We start from the raw sequence: 16968 nt of genomic DNA, 5'->3' as shown, positions 1-16968 counted from the left end.
AGATTTTTTGGGTAGATACCTAGGAGTGGGATTGCTGGGTCATACGGCGATTCTATTTGTAATTTTTTGAGGAAACTTCACACTACTTAGTTGTTTACTGGCTCTTCTGTGGTGGTTGCTTTCTGGTGGGCATTAAAATTTTAGACCATATTCCTGGTCTTCCAACGTTTCTCCTTTGGGGGCCATGACCACCAGCCAAACCATTCATGACTGCCCATGAGTCTGTACATATTCTCCCCTCAGATCACTTTCCTTTCCACACAATGTGAATGACCATGTGCACTACCCAATTAGTCTCACCATCGACTGTCACCACTGGAGTCAGGCTGTATCTCAGAATAATCCATTTTGGCTTGCACCCACATACATAGCCATCTCATTTGTGACCCAAACTTGACTTGTTTCCTCCTCTGTCAGTTTGTCAAGAGCTGATGAAGGTATTCCAGCACAGCTGCAGCAGTTGACACAAGGGCCTGGACCACACGCTCATGCACTTTACCTGTGCTCTCCATCCATTTCCACTGAGGTTGGATATACCGAATCTAACTTAAAGTGGATTGTTGCTGAGCCCACCTGACCTTACGGCCCCATGGGTCTAACAGAACCCAGCTCACAGCTGCAGGTTCGTCACTTGATGTCCTATGGTCCAGCACTCTAGGAAATGTCAGCTGTGAGAGCTACTTTTGACCGAGTGCATAATTCTGTGCTGCAGATGGCCTTGCTCCAGAGTCTTAGAGAGGTACACTGTGATTTCCTGTCACTGTGTACCAGGAACCCGACACAATGTCTGTCCCACCACAGATCCCATCAAAGCCGTAGGGTCTTTGGTGTCATATCACTCAGGTGAAAGGCTGCTTGCGCTGCAGCCTGTGTTACAGAGTCCTAAGCTGATCTTGGCCCACTCAAAGCACAACATGATGCTCTGCAGAACTGTCACATAAATGAGCCAAAAATGGTGTTGGTCTGTGAGCCCCTAGATTGTTTATTCTTCACATCAAGCCAAGACCAATGAGCTCAAAAGCCCACTGACGTCAAAGTCAGATTTTTACACTTTCAATTGTATTAAACATAGAACAAATAACTTTGGCTATGTAGAGGCTGCCTGCTTTTTGTACCCTGCCGAACTACAGCCAATATCTGATAGCATAGAGAAGCCCTGGGGCTATAAAACCCCAAGCCCTGCTGTTCTTTGGAGCTCCCTGACCCAAAGACTCCCCATTGTACTGCTGAATGACATCAGCCTGACCCACAAATGCTCTCTGCCCCTGGATTTCCTTTGCCATCCTCCCTTCTGCCCCTGCAATATAGTTGAATGGTAGATTTTCTGACCTTTTGTGGTACATTGACTCTAGTATGCCCACTTCTGTGGTTCTGTGGGCATTTTGATTCCTTTCTCTACCATATGACCCAGAAAGTTCTGGGTTTCTACTCCAGTTAGTGTGCCCAAGATTCTAAGAGCTAACCTCTTAGCATGTTAACATTATTTGCCAGGGGCCTTGCCACAATGTTAGATCTTTTATCACAGGAGAGGACTTTCAGATAGACAAACTCTTCTTTGTCCTTTATTCCCCTTGATCGAGCCCCCTCAGGATCCCAGCCTATATATCCTTTCCCAGCTAAGACATTCGATTAGCACCTGCAGCTGCTTCAGGCCTGTTGCAGTTATCTGTTGTTTTCATTATCGTCTCCACTGTCCTAGGGGTTGACTGGGCTGAGGGAAGCAGTTCTTGCTCTGGGTCTGTCATGTGGTTAGAGTCACACACTGGCTTGGGCAGGAGTCATCAGGTCACTCCATCATTTCATTTGTAGGAAATGACCAAAATACAAAAGAAAGAGAGACAGAAAATGGTTGCTTGTAGTCAGGGAATTGGCAGATTGGGGGTGATAGATAAGGGGAGTAGGATTCCTTTTTGAGGTGATAAAATTTTCTAAAATTGATTGTTGTGATAGTTGCACAACTGTGAATATACTAAAACCCCTAAATTATATACTTTAAATATATCAATTGTATGATATATTAATTCTATTTCAATAAAGTTGTTACAAAACAAGTAAAAGGAAAGCAGAGCCAATTCTATGTTTGAGTATCAAAAGAAACTTTGTGTATGGAGAGGGAAGACCTGAGCAAGGAGGGGCTGTAACTGACAGAGAAGTAACTGGTGAGGTCACTCCGATTTGCCGAGAGGGGATATGCAGTGTTGTGTCAGCTGCACAGCGACCTTGTTTTTGTTTGTGCTTAGGCAAAGGTGTGGAGTAGCCTTTCTTGTCACACTTTATCATGGTCTCAAAGTGACCTTGTCTGATGCTGGTGGCACTGGCTTTCTGTGAGACGGCTGATGTTCACTAGGAGAATAACAGACGAGCTGAGGCTGCCAGGGAGCAGCTGCCAGCATGGAGGCAGTTCTAAGGGCCAGGCCTGTTCTTGGGTGTCAGGAGCTACTTTATTCCTTTTTCACATGAATCCATGGGAGGTCATGGGAGCAATTCAGTGGGCTTGTGAACTCCAGAAATTGTGCACCTCATTTCAAAGTGAGAGTATCAATTGTACAGAGGGAAAATCCATAAGATTTATTAGATTCTTCAAAGTGCTTTGTAACTAGAAAAGATTAAGAAACACTGGCCTAAATTACAAAGTGAAAAAAAGATACCCTGAAACTGCAGACATTTTTAGGGCGGTTATGGAGGAGGATGTAGTAGGGGCTGGGAGCTATGGTGAGAGGAAGAGGAAACTGACCTAAGAGACGAGTGCTTGGAGTGGGAAGATGGCTTCACAGTGGAGCCTGTCCCTGCATCATCAAGGGCCACAGAGATGGCAAGACAGGTCAGAACCAGACTGTTGGAATTCATTAAATAGTTACTTCTTGGGGATGAGCCATCAGAGTGGGATACTATCCCAGATGATATTTTTGTTAAAAAAACAAAATGGCATTCATTTTTCCCTGGATGGTTTAGTCATTGATCTCCAGGAGATACCTTATGGTTTTCAGATGCTTTAGGGCTATGAGTTTGAGGAGTGACATTTCCTTACCCAGAGGCAGGGTCAGGATACAAAAGTCAGTCGTCTCTGTGAGTGACTGAGAAAGCGAGGCAGAGTCTGGGAGCCTCCTCCTGGCTGGCTATCCCAGACCAGCTCCCTGACTCACCCCATCCATCCTTCAGTGAGCTTGGGACAATAAATGGAAATGTTTAAAATTCCCAACTGAATGTTTTCTGAAGCACTCACCAGGGAAACAGGAAGCTGCACACCTCATAGGCCCGCGTCTCCACTTATGAATGTGCTCCCTTCTCTCAGCCAGGAAGAATTTGCTCACAGCTCTGTTTGATTTGAAAAAAGCCAGAGATGAGTTTCCTGAAATACAGCAGTCTCTCCCCATTACTCTTCATTGACAGTGTGGTTCTCTGCTTCTACCTGCATCTACTTAACATGGGGAAAGCAAAGCAAGCAGGCAGCTTAATGGCCTCATGACTACTTCTGGAACATTCCGAAGCAACTCAGGGGCTCTGATTATGACTAATAAGCACGATTCCAAGTGGGAATCTCTTACTCGCTACCCAATCTTGTTCCTCTTAAACCCCGAATATTTGAAAGATTCTGTAGAAATAGTCATAGTAATAGCTAATATTTACCGAACACTTATTATATCTTAAGTACTTTACACATACCAGCTCATTTAATCCACACAACTGTATTCTATAAGTGTTATTATTATCATTATTACCATTTTGCAGATGAGAAACTGAGGCATGGATATTCAACTATAGCTACTACTGTTACCTATTCCATATGTATCGTGTAACTCTATTATGTGAGAAATGCTTTTACTGCAGCATTTCACTCAGTTGCCCAAAGTCACACAGCTAACGCTCTAAGAAGGAAGTAGCTGTTGCATTTTGGGATCTCTGCCTTACTTTTCATTAGCAGCATGCTGCAGACGAGCCCGCGCCTTCCTGTTGATACCCAAGTATCAGGACGACTCCAAGAGCTGTGACAGTGTGCTTGGTCATTTCTCCTCGTGTCTCCAGCCAGCAGCACGTGTTTATCCATGGCTGGTTGGAGAAAGGGGATGACCCATGACCTCAGCAGGGTTCTTCAATGTTTAGGCATCTGGAAAAGGATTGTTCTCATGGTGGCAGATGTGTGGCAGGGTATGTTTGTGGGATGGAAGGGCCTGGAGGAAGACTAAATTTGCCAAGAATTTCTGACTTGATCCATGGATATGCTAACACTCCAAAACTGAAGCATTCGGTGAAGGGCAGCATTGCCTCCTGGAGCCCCACTAGCCACAACTGGTCTCAGGGTCAGTGGTGAAGAAGGCATGAGGGCCTTTGGCTCTTTGGACGTGGCCCCTCATCAGTCCCATTTTGAGTCCCACTGGGACTCATCTCTTTCTCTACCCCTTTGCCATTCTTCCTATTGTTTGGCCTCTTCTGGGAGAATATGCTCAGTTGTCCTCAAATTTGAAGGATCCTATGAAGTAATTGATATTAGATAAGGAAATTTGGCTCTTCTGTTACTTATTTGAGCTATTAGCATTAAGACATTCTAATGTCCAGGCATGGATCTCTCACAGCAGGATCTCAGCATGAATGGTGGACCGGTGGTTCGAGTGTTGGGGTGGGAGGAGGTAACGCCAGTGAGGAGCCCCCCACCCCCAGTGCCTCACATCTGGTATCTTTTCCCTGTTTTGCACATTACAGCCCAGTGGGAGTGGGAGGAGGGTGGTTACCATTCCAGTGAATTTTCCATTCTAGCTTTTAATCTGTTGAATGTTTCAATTATGTAAACTTTACCTCAGCATCTACAACTTGCTGTTAATAAACCTATCAGACACAATAATGACACTGAGGGCTAGAAAATATATATCACAATACAAAAACGCCAGTGGACCCAACTTTGGGTCTGAAAGTCCTGTGAAACTAATACTGGCACTGAAGGGACTGAGGCATCACCATGTGGGCATAGATGTCCGGAACAGATGATTTCTGGAGACAGAGGATTTGGAAGAAAAAAAAATTATATATATAAATGGGGAGGGGAGCTGATAGGAAATATTGAGAAAAAAGAAAATAGCTCCCATGTGGCCAGAACTGGAAAGTGAAGGCAGTGTTTTTTGAGCTGAAGTAAGGTAATGTAGAGTGGCTAATGGGCTGAGGGAGAAGGTAGTTTTCTTGCAAATGTAGGTAGAGAGAAAAGAGAAGATTCCCCATCAAGCTTAGTTCCTGGTTTGAACAGGAGACTTAGCTAAATATAACATTAGCTATGAATCAGAGAAAATATGATCTTATAGCTATCACGGGGCTTCCACTTCTTACCCAATGCATTTACTTTAAAGAAGTATGAGCCTGAAATTTGATGTTAATTGAAATGTACTTAAATTTGTCTACCACCAATCATATTTTACTTAGAAATTGAGGCTTCAGAATGTGTGGTTGTACTCCTCGGATTTCTCCGAGAGCTGTCACTCTCACCCTTGGGATATGCATTCCGTGGAAGATGTGTAACGCAAAAGGTGCGAGTTTGTTGCACACTTGAATTTCAAGGACAGCATGATGACACTTAGAAATGGGCCGCAAACAGATGAGCAAACAACCCCTGGACTGCTAGATCATTTTGCTTTAGTAGTGTAAATTTGATATCTTACTATTTTGCATATCATGGGGAAAAGAGATGGTGACTTTTCACGGTGAGAGCAGACTGGCGTTGTCAGGATGATGGATCTTGACACACCAGGTGGTGGTGAGGCAGGTTTTGCTTTCATGAGACCTAGTGGCTGTGTGACTTTGGGAGGGACTGCAAGGTGAGAAGCGAAGGGGACAAGACATGCAGGGGTGACATCCAGGACCAGAGAAGTGCACTCTGTAAGGACGGGCAGAGAAGGTCAGATGCAGTGAGTCATCAGCCCAGGCCTGTGGGGGGAGCTGAGAATCAGGCTGGAGAGAGTAAACAGGATTCCTAGAAGAGGACCAGAATGAGGTTAGGGAGGGAGGTGGCTGGAGGGCAAGCAGTCCTGATCAGAAACCACAAGAATTATTCATGGTGCCCAGGAAGTGAAAGGCCTGCTCCCTTGAAAACCTAATTCATGCCAACGACAAACTGTGATTTGGGTTGAAGAGTGCAGGTGGACTCAGAGTAGAGGAAGGGACTTTCAGGCTACAAAAAGGAGTGGAAACAAGGGAAGACCAGAAAGAGATGTTTGGGAATTAAAATCTCTCCCAGACAATCAAGAAAGTTCAAACTATCCAGGGTTTCCTGTTGATTTTATTGGGTTTCAATCTGTGCATTGTGCCACAATTGAGTTTTGCACTTGAACCAGCAAGTGTTCTGGACTGAAGTGAACCAGGTGATGGAAAAGAAAGGAGAGTGAGCTTGTCCAGGCCACAATGGCTTGATTGTTGACTTCCGTCATCAATAATATTAGGCTCTCGATATTTCATATACTCCAGTTCATTTCCAGGACGAATCCAAAATGGTGGCAGTAGGGGAGGGGCACCAAAGCACATGGAGGTAAAGAGGAATTACTGAGCTGGGGATGGAGATGGAGAAATGACCCAATAAGGAGAGCAATCACCCTGACTGCAGTGGAAAACTTGCCAACACGGGGACTCTGAAGAACGTGGATGCCTGTCTAACCCTTTGATCTACGCAAACCCACCTGGCCTTTATTGTTACACAATCTTCTCAGTGTCAGCAGAGAAAGTCTTCCCCTTTGTCCTAAGCTAGGCTTCTATCAGACATGTTTGGGGTAGTTAGGTCACAGCAGTTGAACAGTGAACTCATTGCCTGAGCCAAATAGGCCAGATGCTGTAACAACAACATCACAACAGCAAACACCTATAGACCACTCATTACCTGCCAGGCACTACTCTATGAACTTTGAATGTATAATGACTTCATTGAATGCTACACTATCCTTAAGAGGTAAGTAAAATTTATATCCCCATTTTACAGTTGAAGAAACTGAGGTTCAGAGAGGTTAAGAAACTTGTCAAAGTCACATGCATAGATTGTGTGCTGGAGGTAGATTTGAGCCTAAGCAGTCTGACCCCAAGAGCATATACTCTTGACCAACTGTATGATTTGAGTATATTTAGGTGTTGCCAAGCTATCTGGCAGAATTAAATATGTTCCTGGGCAGCTGTGCACACTTTACAAGGTGTGATGAAAAGAAAAATACAGTGAATGCTGCTGCTGAGTGCCATCCAAGGGTTCTTTCATATGAAAGCAGCACGTTGAACCTTAGTCACAGTGTGTGACAAGTTTTAACTTGTTCAGTGCAGTCAGTCAGGTGTATGGTTGAGAGAAGGTGTGTTTTAAAGTGTGCTGTAAATCATCTTCTATCATGACAATGCTCTGTGTCACACATCGCTTCTGGTACGGCAACTTCTGTCAAATAAAAACATTACAGTGTGTCCTCACCCACCTTATTCACCAAATCTGGCATTGTATGACTTCTGGCTCTTCCCCAAAGTCAAGATGATTCAGGACATCAAGGCAGCCATGACAGCTCAACTAAAGATACTCACAAAAGAGGACTTCTAGAACTGCTTCAGAAAGTGGCAAGAATGATGGATTAAGTGTGTTCACAGTGAAGGGGAGTATTTTGAGGGGGATTAATGGCAATGTATTTTTTTTTTAATGTATTTTTTACTGTAATAATTTTTTTCAATTTAAGCATTCACCATAGTTTTTTTTTTTGTTTTTTTTTTAATCACACCTCAGTATGTTTCCCCATAAAGCCAGCTTGCAATGTATGTCAGAGGCCAAAAAGAGTGTGACAGCCAGTAAAATTTGAGTTTGAAAATATAGGTTGTAATCCTTTGATCTCCACAAAGCCATGCGAAATTCTGGCTGTCAATTTAAATTCCCTTAGTCGCAAATTCCACAAATAGAGATAATAATAAGTCTTTCGCTTACATCACCAGATTTTGGGTAACATCAGATGAAACCAGTTTAGTAAAGGGCCTGGTAAATTGTGAAAGAATATGAGATGTAAGTGGTTGTTATGGCTCTGTGGAAACCTCTTATCAAGGCATAATGAATGACCAGCCTAGAGTAAGACTAGTATTTTTGTCACTTACGAAGGATAGTATATTAATTTTTCTGTGTCACTGGGAAAATAAAACCAGGAAACATCCCAGTCCTGCAATGGAAACCTGGAGTGATGGGCTTGGGTCAGAGGACATATTTACCCTGACCCATCATGATAACTTAATTAAGTTCTCTTTGGGAAAGACCATAAAAGGTTAATGTACTCATGCATAATGATGACATTAAAGGGCACTGGTGAAAGTCCATCATCTTTGAGTTTATTCCACTACATTCCTGGCACTACTTCTCAGCAAGCTTCCAAAGTGCACAGATAACAGCTGGACTTGTGAGTCTTTACTCCAAAGACAGGCAGGGTCCCAGACAAAAACTTTCTTCTTCCAAAAACTAATGTGAGTACCTCCAAACTCAAGGCCACAAGTTTCAATTCAATTAACATCAACGTGACTAAATCTTCTACTAATGACTGTTCAAAGGCTGAAGAGGAAGGTATTGGTCAAGTTGGAAAGCTCCCAGGAGAAACATCAGTTTCAAATCATAGCCACAAGACACCATCTAACTGGCTTGATGACTTTTCAGCAGACACATGGAAAATGTAAGACAGAGAGAGCAAATTTGAGTGAAAAATAGAAGACATGTTCAGAAGAAAAGATATTCTGAGGAACATTCATTTAAACATATGTCATTGGAAAGTTCTAAACATTGTTGGAGCAAACAAATATTCTATATTTATTAGATAGAATGTCAATCCTAGATCCATTAGACCACTAGATATCTGAGAACCAGTAACATAATTATTCAAGGAATTGCTAATCTTACTAGTGATTTGTCGGCTTGCTCTGTCAATTTCTAATACAATTGTGTTAAATTCTTTGTTTACCTGGCCATGTCTCTTTCTAATTTTGTTAATTTAGGATTTGTGTATTTTAAGGATTTTTGCTTAGGCACGTACAAATTTATGATTACTATAATGTCATGAAGATTGGTCTATTATTATGTTGTGCTCCTATTTATCCTTCTTAAGATGTTTTGCCTTAAATTAAGTTTGTTTGGTATCAATACTGCTATATCAGCTTGTTTTGAATTATTATTTGCATAAAATATATGTCCATTCTTTTAATGTTAATCTTCTTGTATCTTTTAGCCCTAGGTGCATATCTTATAAGTTGCATTTTGGATCCTATTTTATTTTACCTAACATGCTAAGTTCTGCCTTTCAATTAAGTGTAATCCATATATATTTATTGTGATTAATGATATAGTTGGATTAATATTGACTACATAGTTTTATATATTCAATGGAATATTTTAATTCTTTGCCCATTTTTTTTCCTTTCCTGTGTTCCGTTGAACTAAAAAGTTCTTTTTAAAATATGATTTCCTCATTATCTCTGTTGGATTGGAATACATGGGTTATATTTTTATTCTTTTAGTGGTTACTTTAAATTTTTAGCACATACATTGAACAATAATGAATACATTTTTTCCAACAAAATTTAAAGTTATTCAATATACCCTCTCCTCCTTGTAACCACTACAAAGACATTCACACATTTTGTCCTCCTGTTTCTCAGTTTTGTTATTGTTGTCTAGAGTTTAATTTTGCTCTTTAAAATTTTGTATTTTTTCAATTAAAAGATAGTAATCACCGTAAATTAATATGAACAACAAAATTATAAATGATAGTAAACAAAAAATAAAAACATAAAAAAGATTTAAGAAAATATGTGATCACTGTTATTTGTTAAATTTTAATCCATATCTCTATTCTTGCTTTACTTTTTTCAGAAGCCCAATCTCTGGAAGTTCTTTAGGGGAACTCTGTGGGTGGTACACTTCCACAGTCTTTACAAGTTTGAAAATGCCAGTATTTTTCTTCTACTCTTCAATAATAGTTTAGATGGATATGAACTCCAAGCTTGATGGCTGTTTTCCCTTTACTCTTGGAAGACATCTTTGAGAAGACTGCTATCTAATTTTCATTCCTTTCTAGGTAATTTCTTTTATCAGCCTCAGTGCCTTTAAGAGTTTTCTCTTTATCTGATTGTATTCACTTTATGTTTTATTTTTTATATATTAATATTATAATGATACTAATCTTTCTGGGTGTGAATTCAATTTTATTCTTGGTATTTAGAATCCATTTTTAATCTAAGGACTTAATTACTCTTCATTTCTGTCATTTTTTTGTTTGTTTGTTTTTTTCTAATGCTGCTGCTCTCCTACCATTTCTTCAATTCTTTTTTATGGAACTCCTTTCACACATATGCTGAGTATTTAAATTATCCTCTGTGTCTCTGAACTGGACTTTCTTGCTCTTCTGTTTTTTAAATCTTTGTGTCTTTTCATGTTGGGTTCTGGTTTTAGTGCTGTTAGATGCAAAAAACAGTGCTCTTGTTCCCTTGTAAATATGGCATCAGCATCCTAAGACTGTGGTGTTTTTTACATGAAAATAAAGCAATGTCTCCATTGAACAATTACAGTCATAAGCTAAAGATTGAAATCCCTTATTTAAGCAAATGTTGTACTGCCTTATGGGCTCAAGTAACTTTTTAGCAGGTCATGCAGGAACCTTTCCAGCTGCACCTTCTGCAACTTTCATTCACTTTCCCTTATTTCCTAGTGTATACACAAAATGCTCCTTCAGGACTCCAGGTCTTTGCAATTGCTATTTCCTTCTCCTGGGATGCCTGAACATCTTCTAAGGCCCATGTCAAAACCAACAATTCTGCAAGACCTTTCCCAGTTTCACCAGCATTAGCATTTCTCTCCTTGCCCCCACCCCCGGGAAATCTATAAAATCACAATATATTGTAATTTTCTGCTTACAAGTCTATTTTCCCAGGAAAACTTTAAGAGCTATTTGAGGGCAAGAAATAGCTGTTTCTTATATATCCATCTTCCAGATCATTGCCTGTCAAAAGTTGTCATGAAATGCTTTTTTGGATGAGTTTTCAATGAAAGCGAGAATTCATGATGGTTTAAAACTAATCTCTTTCTTCTTCTAAATTTTTATTCTGGACATTCTCCACGGACAGTTGGAACTGTGTTTGATTTGGTATTGTTAATATGTTTTTCCTCCCAAGAGACTGCAATCACGTCTTACAAAGAGGAGCCAGCAAACCCAGGTCTGTCCTCTCATGTGGACTCTGACGCTCTTTTGCAGACGACTGGGTTCAGCAAGTTTCCAGCATTATTCAGCAATGGCACTTCCCCTGCTGCATTTTGAAGCCAACACAGAGAAGACAATCTGTCTGGTTTTGATTGGTTAACACTTCACTTGTCAAAAATGTGTTTTGTAACACATTGTCCATGTCCAAGAGGTCTTGTGGGATTTCCAGAGCTTTTCTCACACCCTCAGAAAAAGAAATGGTGTTGTGCCAAAAACAAATTATCCTAATTCTCAAAAAGGACTGTTCTTGCATAGGAATCTTCAACCCACAAAAGTTCATTTGGGGCCTAATGTTGGCCAACACTTGCTTTCATGGAGCCTGGGCCTCAGGCTCTGGAAGCCAAATGAGCAGCAGCACCTCCTCCTCACCCCAAAGCTGTCACAGAGGCAGGATGGAGAGAGCCAGGATGGAGAGAGCCAGGGCACTGATGGGACAGTGGCTCCAGGAAATGCCCGAGGGTTTACAGCCTGGAAGTGCTTCCCAATGGCTTGCAAACCTTCATTTGCCACAGGGCAGGCAAAGAGTCCTTTCTTTTTTAAGGAAAATGAGGACTGGGTGGACTTCACCCTAAATTTTATCTTGTCACCAGGTTGAACTGAGACAGGTTAGTTAACATGTTGTTAGACAAGAAGGTTCCTGGTAAAATAAACAAAAGACAGCCATACTCTGAAACTTCAGGTTCTGAAGTAACTCATTCACTCCAGGACAAAATGTAACAGTGCCTTGAGGTTAATAAATTATCTAGTAAAATCCGTTTTGGCTGGACAAATGGAGCAGATCTGATAGATAGGAATGGATTTGTTAATCCCTTCAGGATGGACAAACAGGACAAACCTGATAGATGAATTCCATTAGAAGGCGCCAGCCCTCTTCCCCAAAGAGGCCAGGGAAGGTATAAAAGTAAGAACTTTTGCCTCAGTCACAGGGCATCCCATTCAGGACCCCGTCATGCTTGGGAGCTGTAACCCTTTGCTTTTTAATAAACTATCCTCTTTTACAACTCCTCACCTGTCCTTAGTCCGTGCTTCCTTTTTTCGGTTTCACGAGACACGATCCTGGCACTCACTCACTCACTCACTCACTCACTCACTCACTCACTCACAGGAAGAATATTCCTACATCAGAACTGGCCTGGAGGAAAAGATAGAAACAAAATTCCAGAACAAAGAACTCCCTGTTTGTTACCAACTGGAACAATTTCCTGTCAAACTTAAGGTGTTCAATCAGTAAAATGCCTTTAAAATGTTTTTGTAGAAACAAAACAAAAATGTATAATTGTGTCAAAGAAAAACAACAGTTGGAAATGTATATAACTTGTAGAAGTAAAAACGGTGACTTAGTTGTATTATATTAGTTATATTTCACCTGTTATCCTTAGGATGCTGAATGCTTCTTTTTCTTGAGGAAGGTCAAGCTGAGGGAAATGTAAAGAGTCTTTCCCAGCATGCTCGCCTCATCGACACTGTCAAAGACCTCCCTTTTCTGGAACATTACAAGAGCCTCCCAGAATCTGATCCTGCTATTGTCAGAGAACTTTATTCTAAAGTGGTCATACCAGTCTGTTACTAAAACCTTTGACTAAGTAACCCCTCCCCCAAATATTTTACCTTGACCTTTAGAGCCCATTATGACTCACTACATGTAGCACAGGACCCCACAGGCAGCCAACCCACACTTCTGCCAATCCAGGCTAAGGGAAATAGCTTATACATAAGATTATTAACAAGCCTAGTCAATATTACTAAAGAACAAAGAAAGGAATATAAATATATTTTTTAAACTGGACATTAAAAATAGACAGGTATGTTTATAGTACCAGAAATGAAAATAATGGTATTTAAAACTAAGCCCTCAATAGACAGTTTAACTGGCAGAGGTTGTTAAATGGCAGAGATTAGTGAATTGAAAGATAGAGCAGGGGAAATCACCCAGAAAGCATCACAAAGAGGTGAAGAAATAAGATGTTAAGAAATATGGGTGTACAAAACACTGTAATAGTTAAACATCTATCATTTATATCCCTCACACAGTGATAATTCCCCCATTATTAATTGTGTAAAATTAACTTCACTTTAAAAATATTATGGAATGTACCCCGTATTTTATTTCTTACCACAGCAGGTGGGGAAATATGCTTTCTGTTCTTCAGTTTCAAATTATAAATTTATTACAATTAAAAAAAAGAGATATGGGAAAGACAAGATTCAACATTTGTCTACTAGCAACTCTCAAAGGAAATAGTATACTCAGAGAGAAGAAAATTTGAAGAGATTATGACTGACAATTTTCCAGAAATGAAGGAATACTGAATCCTGAGATTGAAGAACCAGTTTGAAGAACATAAACCCAGACAAATTAAAAAAGAACAAACTTACACACACACTGTAATAAAACTGTAGAATTACCAAAGAAAAAAAATCCTAACAACAATCAGAAAGAGTAAACATATTATCTTGAAAGAAACAAAAATCACACTAACAGAAAGCTTCTCAATGGCAAAATGAAACAAATTAAAGAGAAAATGTCCTCAAAGTGTGGAGGAAAAATAACTGTCATTTTAGAATTATGATATTATGATTTAATGGTAAAGGTAAAAAAAAAGACATTGTTTTGAAAAGAGAGAATTTACTACTCACAGGTTTATTACTGGATGTACTTCAGTAAGAAGTGGATTCAATTCAAAGGATGAAATGTAGAGATGAACTGGAATGATATTTTAGATGTAGAATCCACTTTGCCTGACTCCCAGAGAAGGGCTCCTGATAGAGTGGAAATATATTAGGGAGGTATTAGAAGTTCTGGCTTCAGTTTTCTATTATCATTTCAATACTTTCTCAGTGTTGACCAGATGTCAGAGAATATTCATTTAGTCCTTACCACACTGAGTTACTGATTTCTAGAAGCTACTACCTTCAATAAGATTTTGGAATTTAACTAAATAGATATTTTGTGTCAAGGTAGAATTTGGAGGAACTGATTACATTCTGGAAATATCTTAGCAGAATCCATTTATGGCAGAAACACTGGTTCATCATTTTCATTTCTGTTTTCTAAATTTATAATCTACTCCTAAGTTTTGTAAGGATTGCTTTAGGGGACATTTTTTATTATTATCTGGATGTTGAAAGAGCAGGACACAGCATAAGCAAGGTTATTTTTAAGTCTCCACATGTTAGCATTATAAACTTGAGCAAGTTAGTTAACTTCGATGAAATCTAATTTTCCTCATCTGTAATATTGAGACAATAATCATGTCCTCTGAATTATGATGATTAAGGGGACTGTTGCACGTGTACTCTTCCCAGTTACACGTCATGTCAGAAAACCTAGCACTGCCTCCTAGGAGAATTGTCCCCTGGGACACAGAAGTGTGAGTGTAAGCTGCACCTGACCTTCGCACTGTGTGAGTGCACAGCGGATCCTCTGTCATCTCACTGGCACCCTGCCCGTCCTTTCCACCTCTTACAGAAGCTAAGATTTCAGGCCATGGGAATGGTGTCTCAGGCAACTTCCCTTGATTCCCTGTGGAATCTAGATCAGAAGATGTTGTACCTGAGTGTGTCAGAAGGAAGTCGTCATCTGGGATGAATGTTTTCAGGCAATTTCTGGTCAAGGGCATCATTCATCCTAACCTATTGAGTTTCCCATCCCCAGAGTATATCATAGAAGTGTGGCTTTCCTTCTCTTTCTGGTCAATTTCCCCCGTAGTGTCTGTGAGTCATATAAATAACACACATGTTTCTCTCCTGGGAACTAATGTTTATTCACAATTGTCAGTGATACTTTGCCTAACCCAACAGTTGGAAATGTGTATATAAGTTTTAGCTTTCTGAAGAGAAGAAACTTACATAACTAATTTAGGAGAAAGAAACTCTCCCAAGGCATCGTCTTGCAGTATAATGCACTGTACTATGGAAAAATGATTCAGAATGCACTATTTGTGTCCTGTGACTGATATAAGAATGGGATTTGGGTGCTCCATAGGTGTTTCTTCTCCAGCTTACTGGTGAGACAAAAATATTTGTTTATATGATATGAAAGGACAAAAAAGGAAAAAGGGAGAAAAAGAAGAAAGTGAAGAAACCTAGAATGTGCCTTGCATACAGTTAGTGTTAGGTACTATGGAAGTTCTGTGCAGGTGTTATCCTATCATACTCCCATTTTACAGGTGATGAATCAACCACTCTGAGAAGTCGAGTCACTCTAATGCTATACATCCAGTGCTTTTTCTGCTGTATCATATTGGGATATCATAATTCACTCAGTTTTCACTTTCTGTTGTGGAGGAAGCTCCATGTGAGTCACAATTTAGATACTCAATGTATACAACCTCTATCCTTTAGCAACTTACAGCCTAGTGGGGAATCAAAGATTATAAGTGCTAATTCATGAATGTGTGATATAGACCTGTGGTTCTCAGTAGGCAGCCTGGCTTTCCCAGCGCACATCTGGAAATATGGGTGATTTGGGTTGCTACCAGTGACTGGCTTGTGTTGCTAGGATGAATGGGCAGGAACCAGTGATGCTAAATGTCTCCATTGTGTGGGACAGTTGGGCAAAAGGAAATGCCAACATCTTGCCTGTTGTGGAAATTCTTGTATAGACAGAAAATGTTCTAAGAATCTGGGAGCAGGGGGAGAATTGTAGCTGGGTAGATGAAAAAGCCGTCATCAAGTAGGAGCTTGAAACTGCTTTTAAAGAGAGGCTAGATTATTTTTAAAAATAAATTTTATTGGGGAATATTGGGGGACAGTGTGTTTCTTCAGGGCCCATCAGCTCCAAGTAGTTGTCCTTTAATCTAGCTGTGGAGGGCGCAGCTCAGCTCTGAGTCCACTTGCCATTTTCAATCTTTAGTTGCCTGGCAACTTTGTTGTTGAGAGCTCAGGCTCTAACCAACTGAGCCATTTGGCCGCCCCAAGGAGAGGCTAGATTTTGAGGGGAGGGCATGTGGTAGGAAGTTTTGTTCAGTAGATAGTAACTGCATCTTTTTTTTTCCCTGGTACAGCACTCCAGGGACATTAGGCCACTACCTTATGTGAACTTGGGACCTGGGATCTCCCTCGGTGTTGTGTGTTTTGAACACTCACTCCTGCGTAGGCTACACTCACATGGAGAATAGTTGTTCTCTGAGGAATAGGAGAAAAAATAAGGTATGAAGATGGATAGGGAGACTCAAGGAGTGAAGAGATTGGTTTTACTGGGGAGCATAGAAGAACCATGGGAGTCCAAGGTGAAGAGGCTAAGGGCAATCAAAACTTTGACCTCTATGTGAAAAATTTAGTATTTTATTTGGAGGCAGGAGCATTTTTATTAAAGACAGCACAGAAGAGATTTGAATGAGGGAGAGAATGGGTAACTAGTTAAACAACTTGTACGTGTGGAAATTCATATAGGTCAAAAGTACAACAGAGGTTGTGGTAGATAGAATAATGGCTCCCCAACATTTTCATGTCTTAATCCTCAGAAAACCTGTGAATATGTTACTTTACATGTCAAAGAAATTTTGCAAATGTGATTACATGTAAGATTTTTGAGATGAGGAGATTATGCTAGATTACCTGGGTGTGCTCAATGTAATCAAAAGGTCCTTATAAAGAAAAGAAGGAAGCAGAAAGGGTCGGAGCCAGAGATCTAATGATGGAAGCAGAGGAGAGAGAGAAATAGAGACAGATAGAGATAGAGATAGAGTCTGAGAGATTTGAAGATGCTTTGGATACTTTGTTTTGGGTTTGAAGAAGGTAAAAGGGA

This window comes from Rhinolophus sinicus, chromosome 4 (assembly GCF_057876585.1).
Source record: "Rhinolophus sinicus isolate RSI-liver-muscle chromosome 4, RSI-T2T, whole genome shotgun sequence".
NCBI lineage: Eukaryota > Metazoa > Chordata > Mammalia > Chiroptera > Rhinolophidae > Rhinolophus > Rhinolophus sinicus.
Note: the sequence above shows the minus strand (reverse complement) of the source record.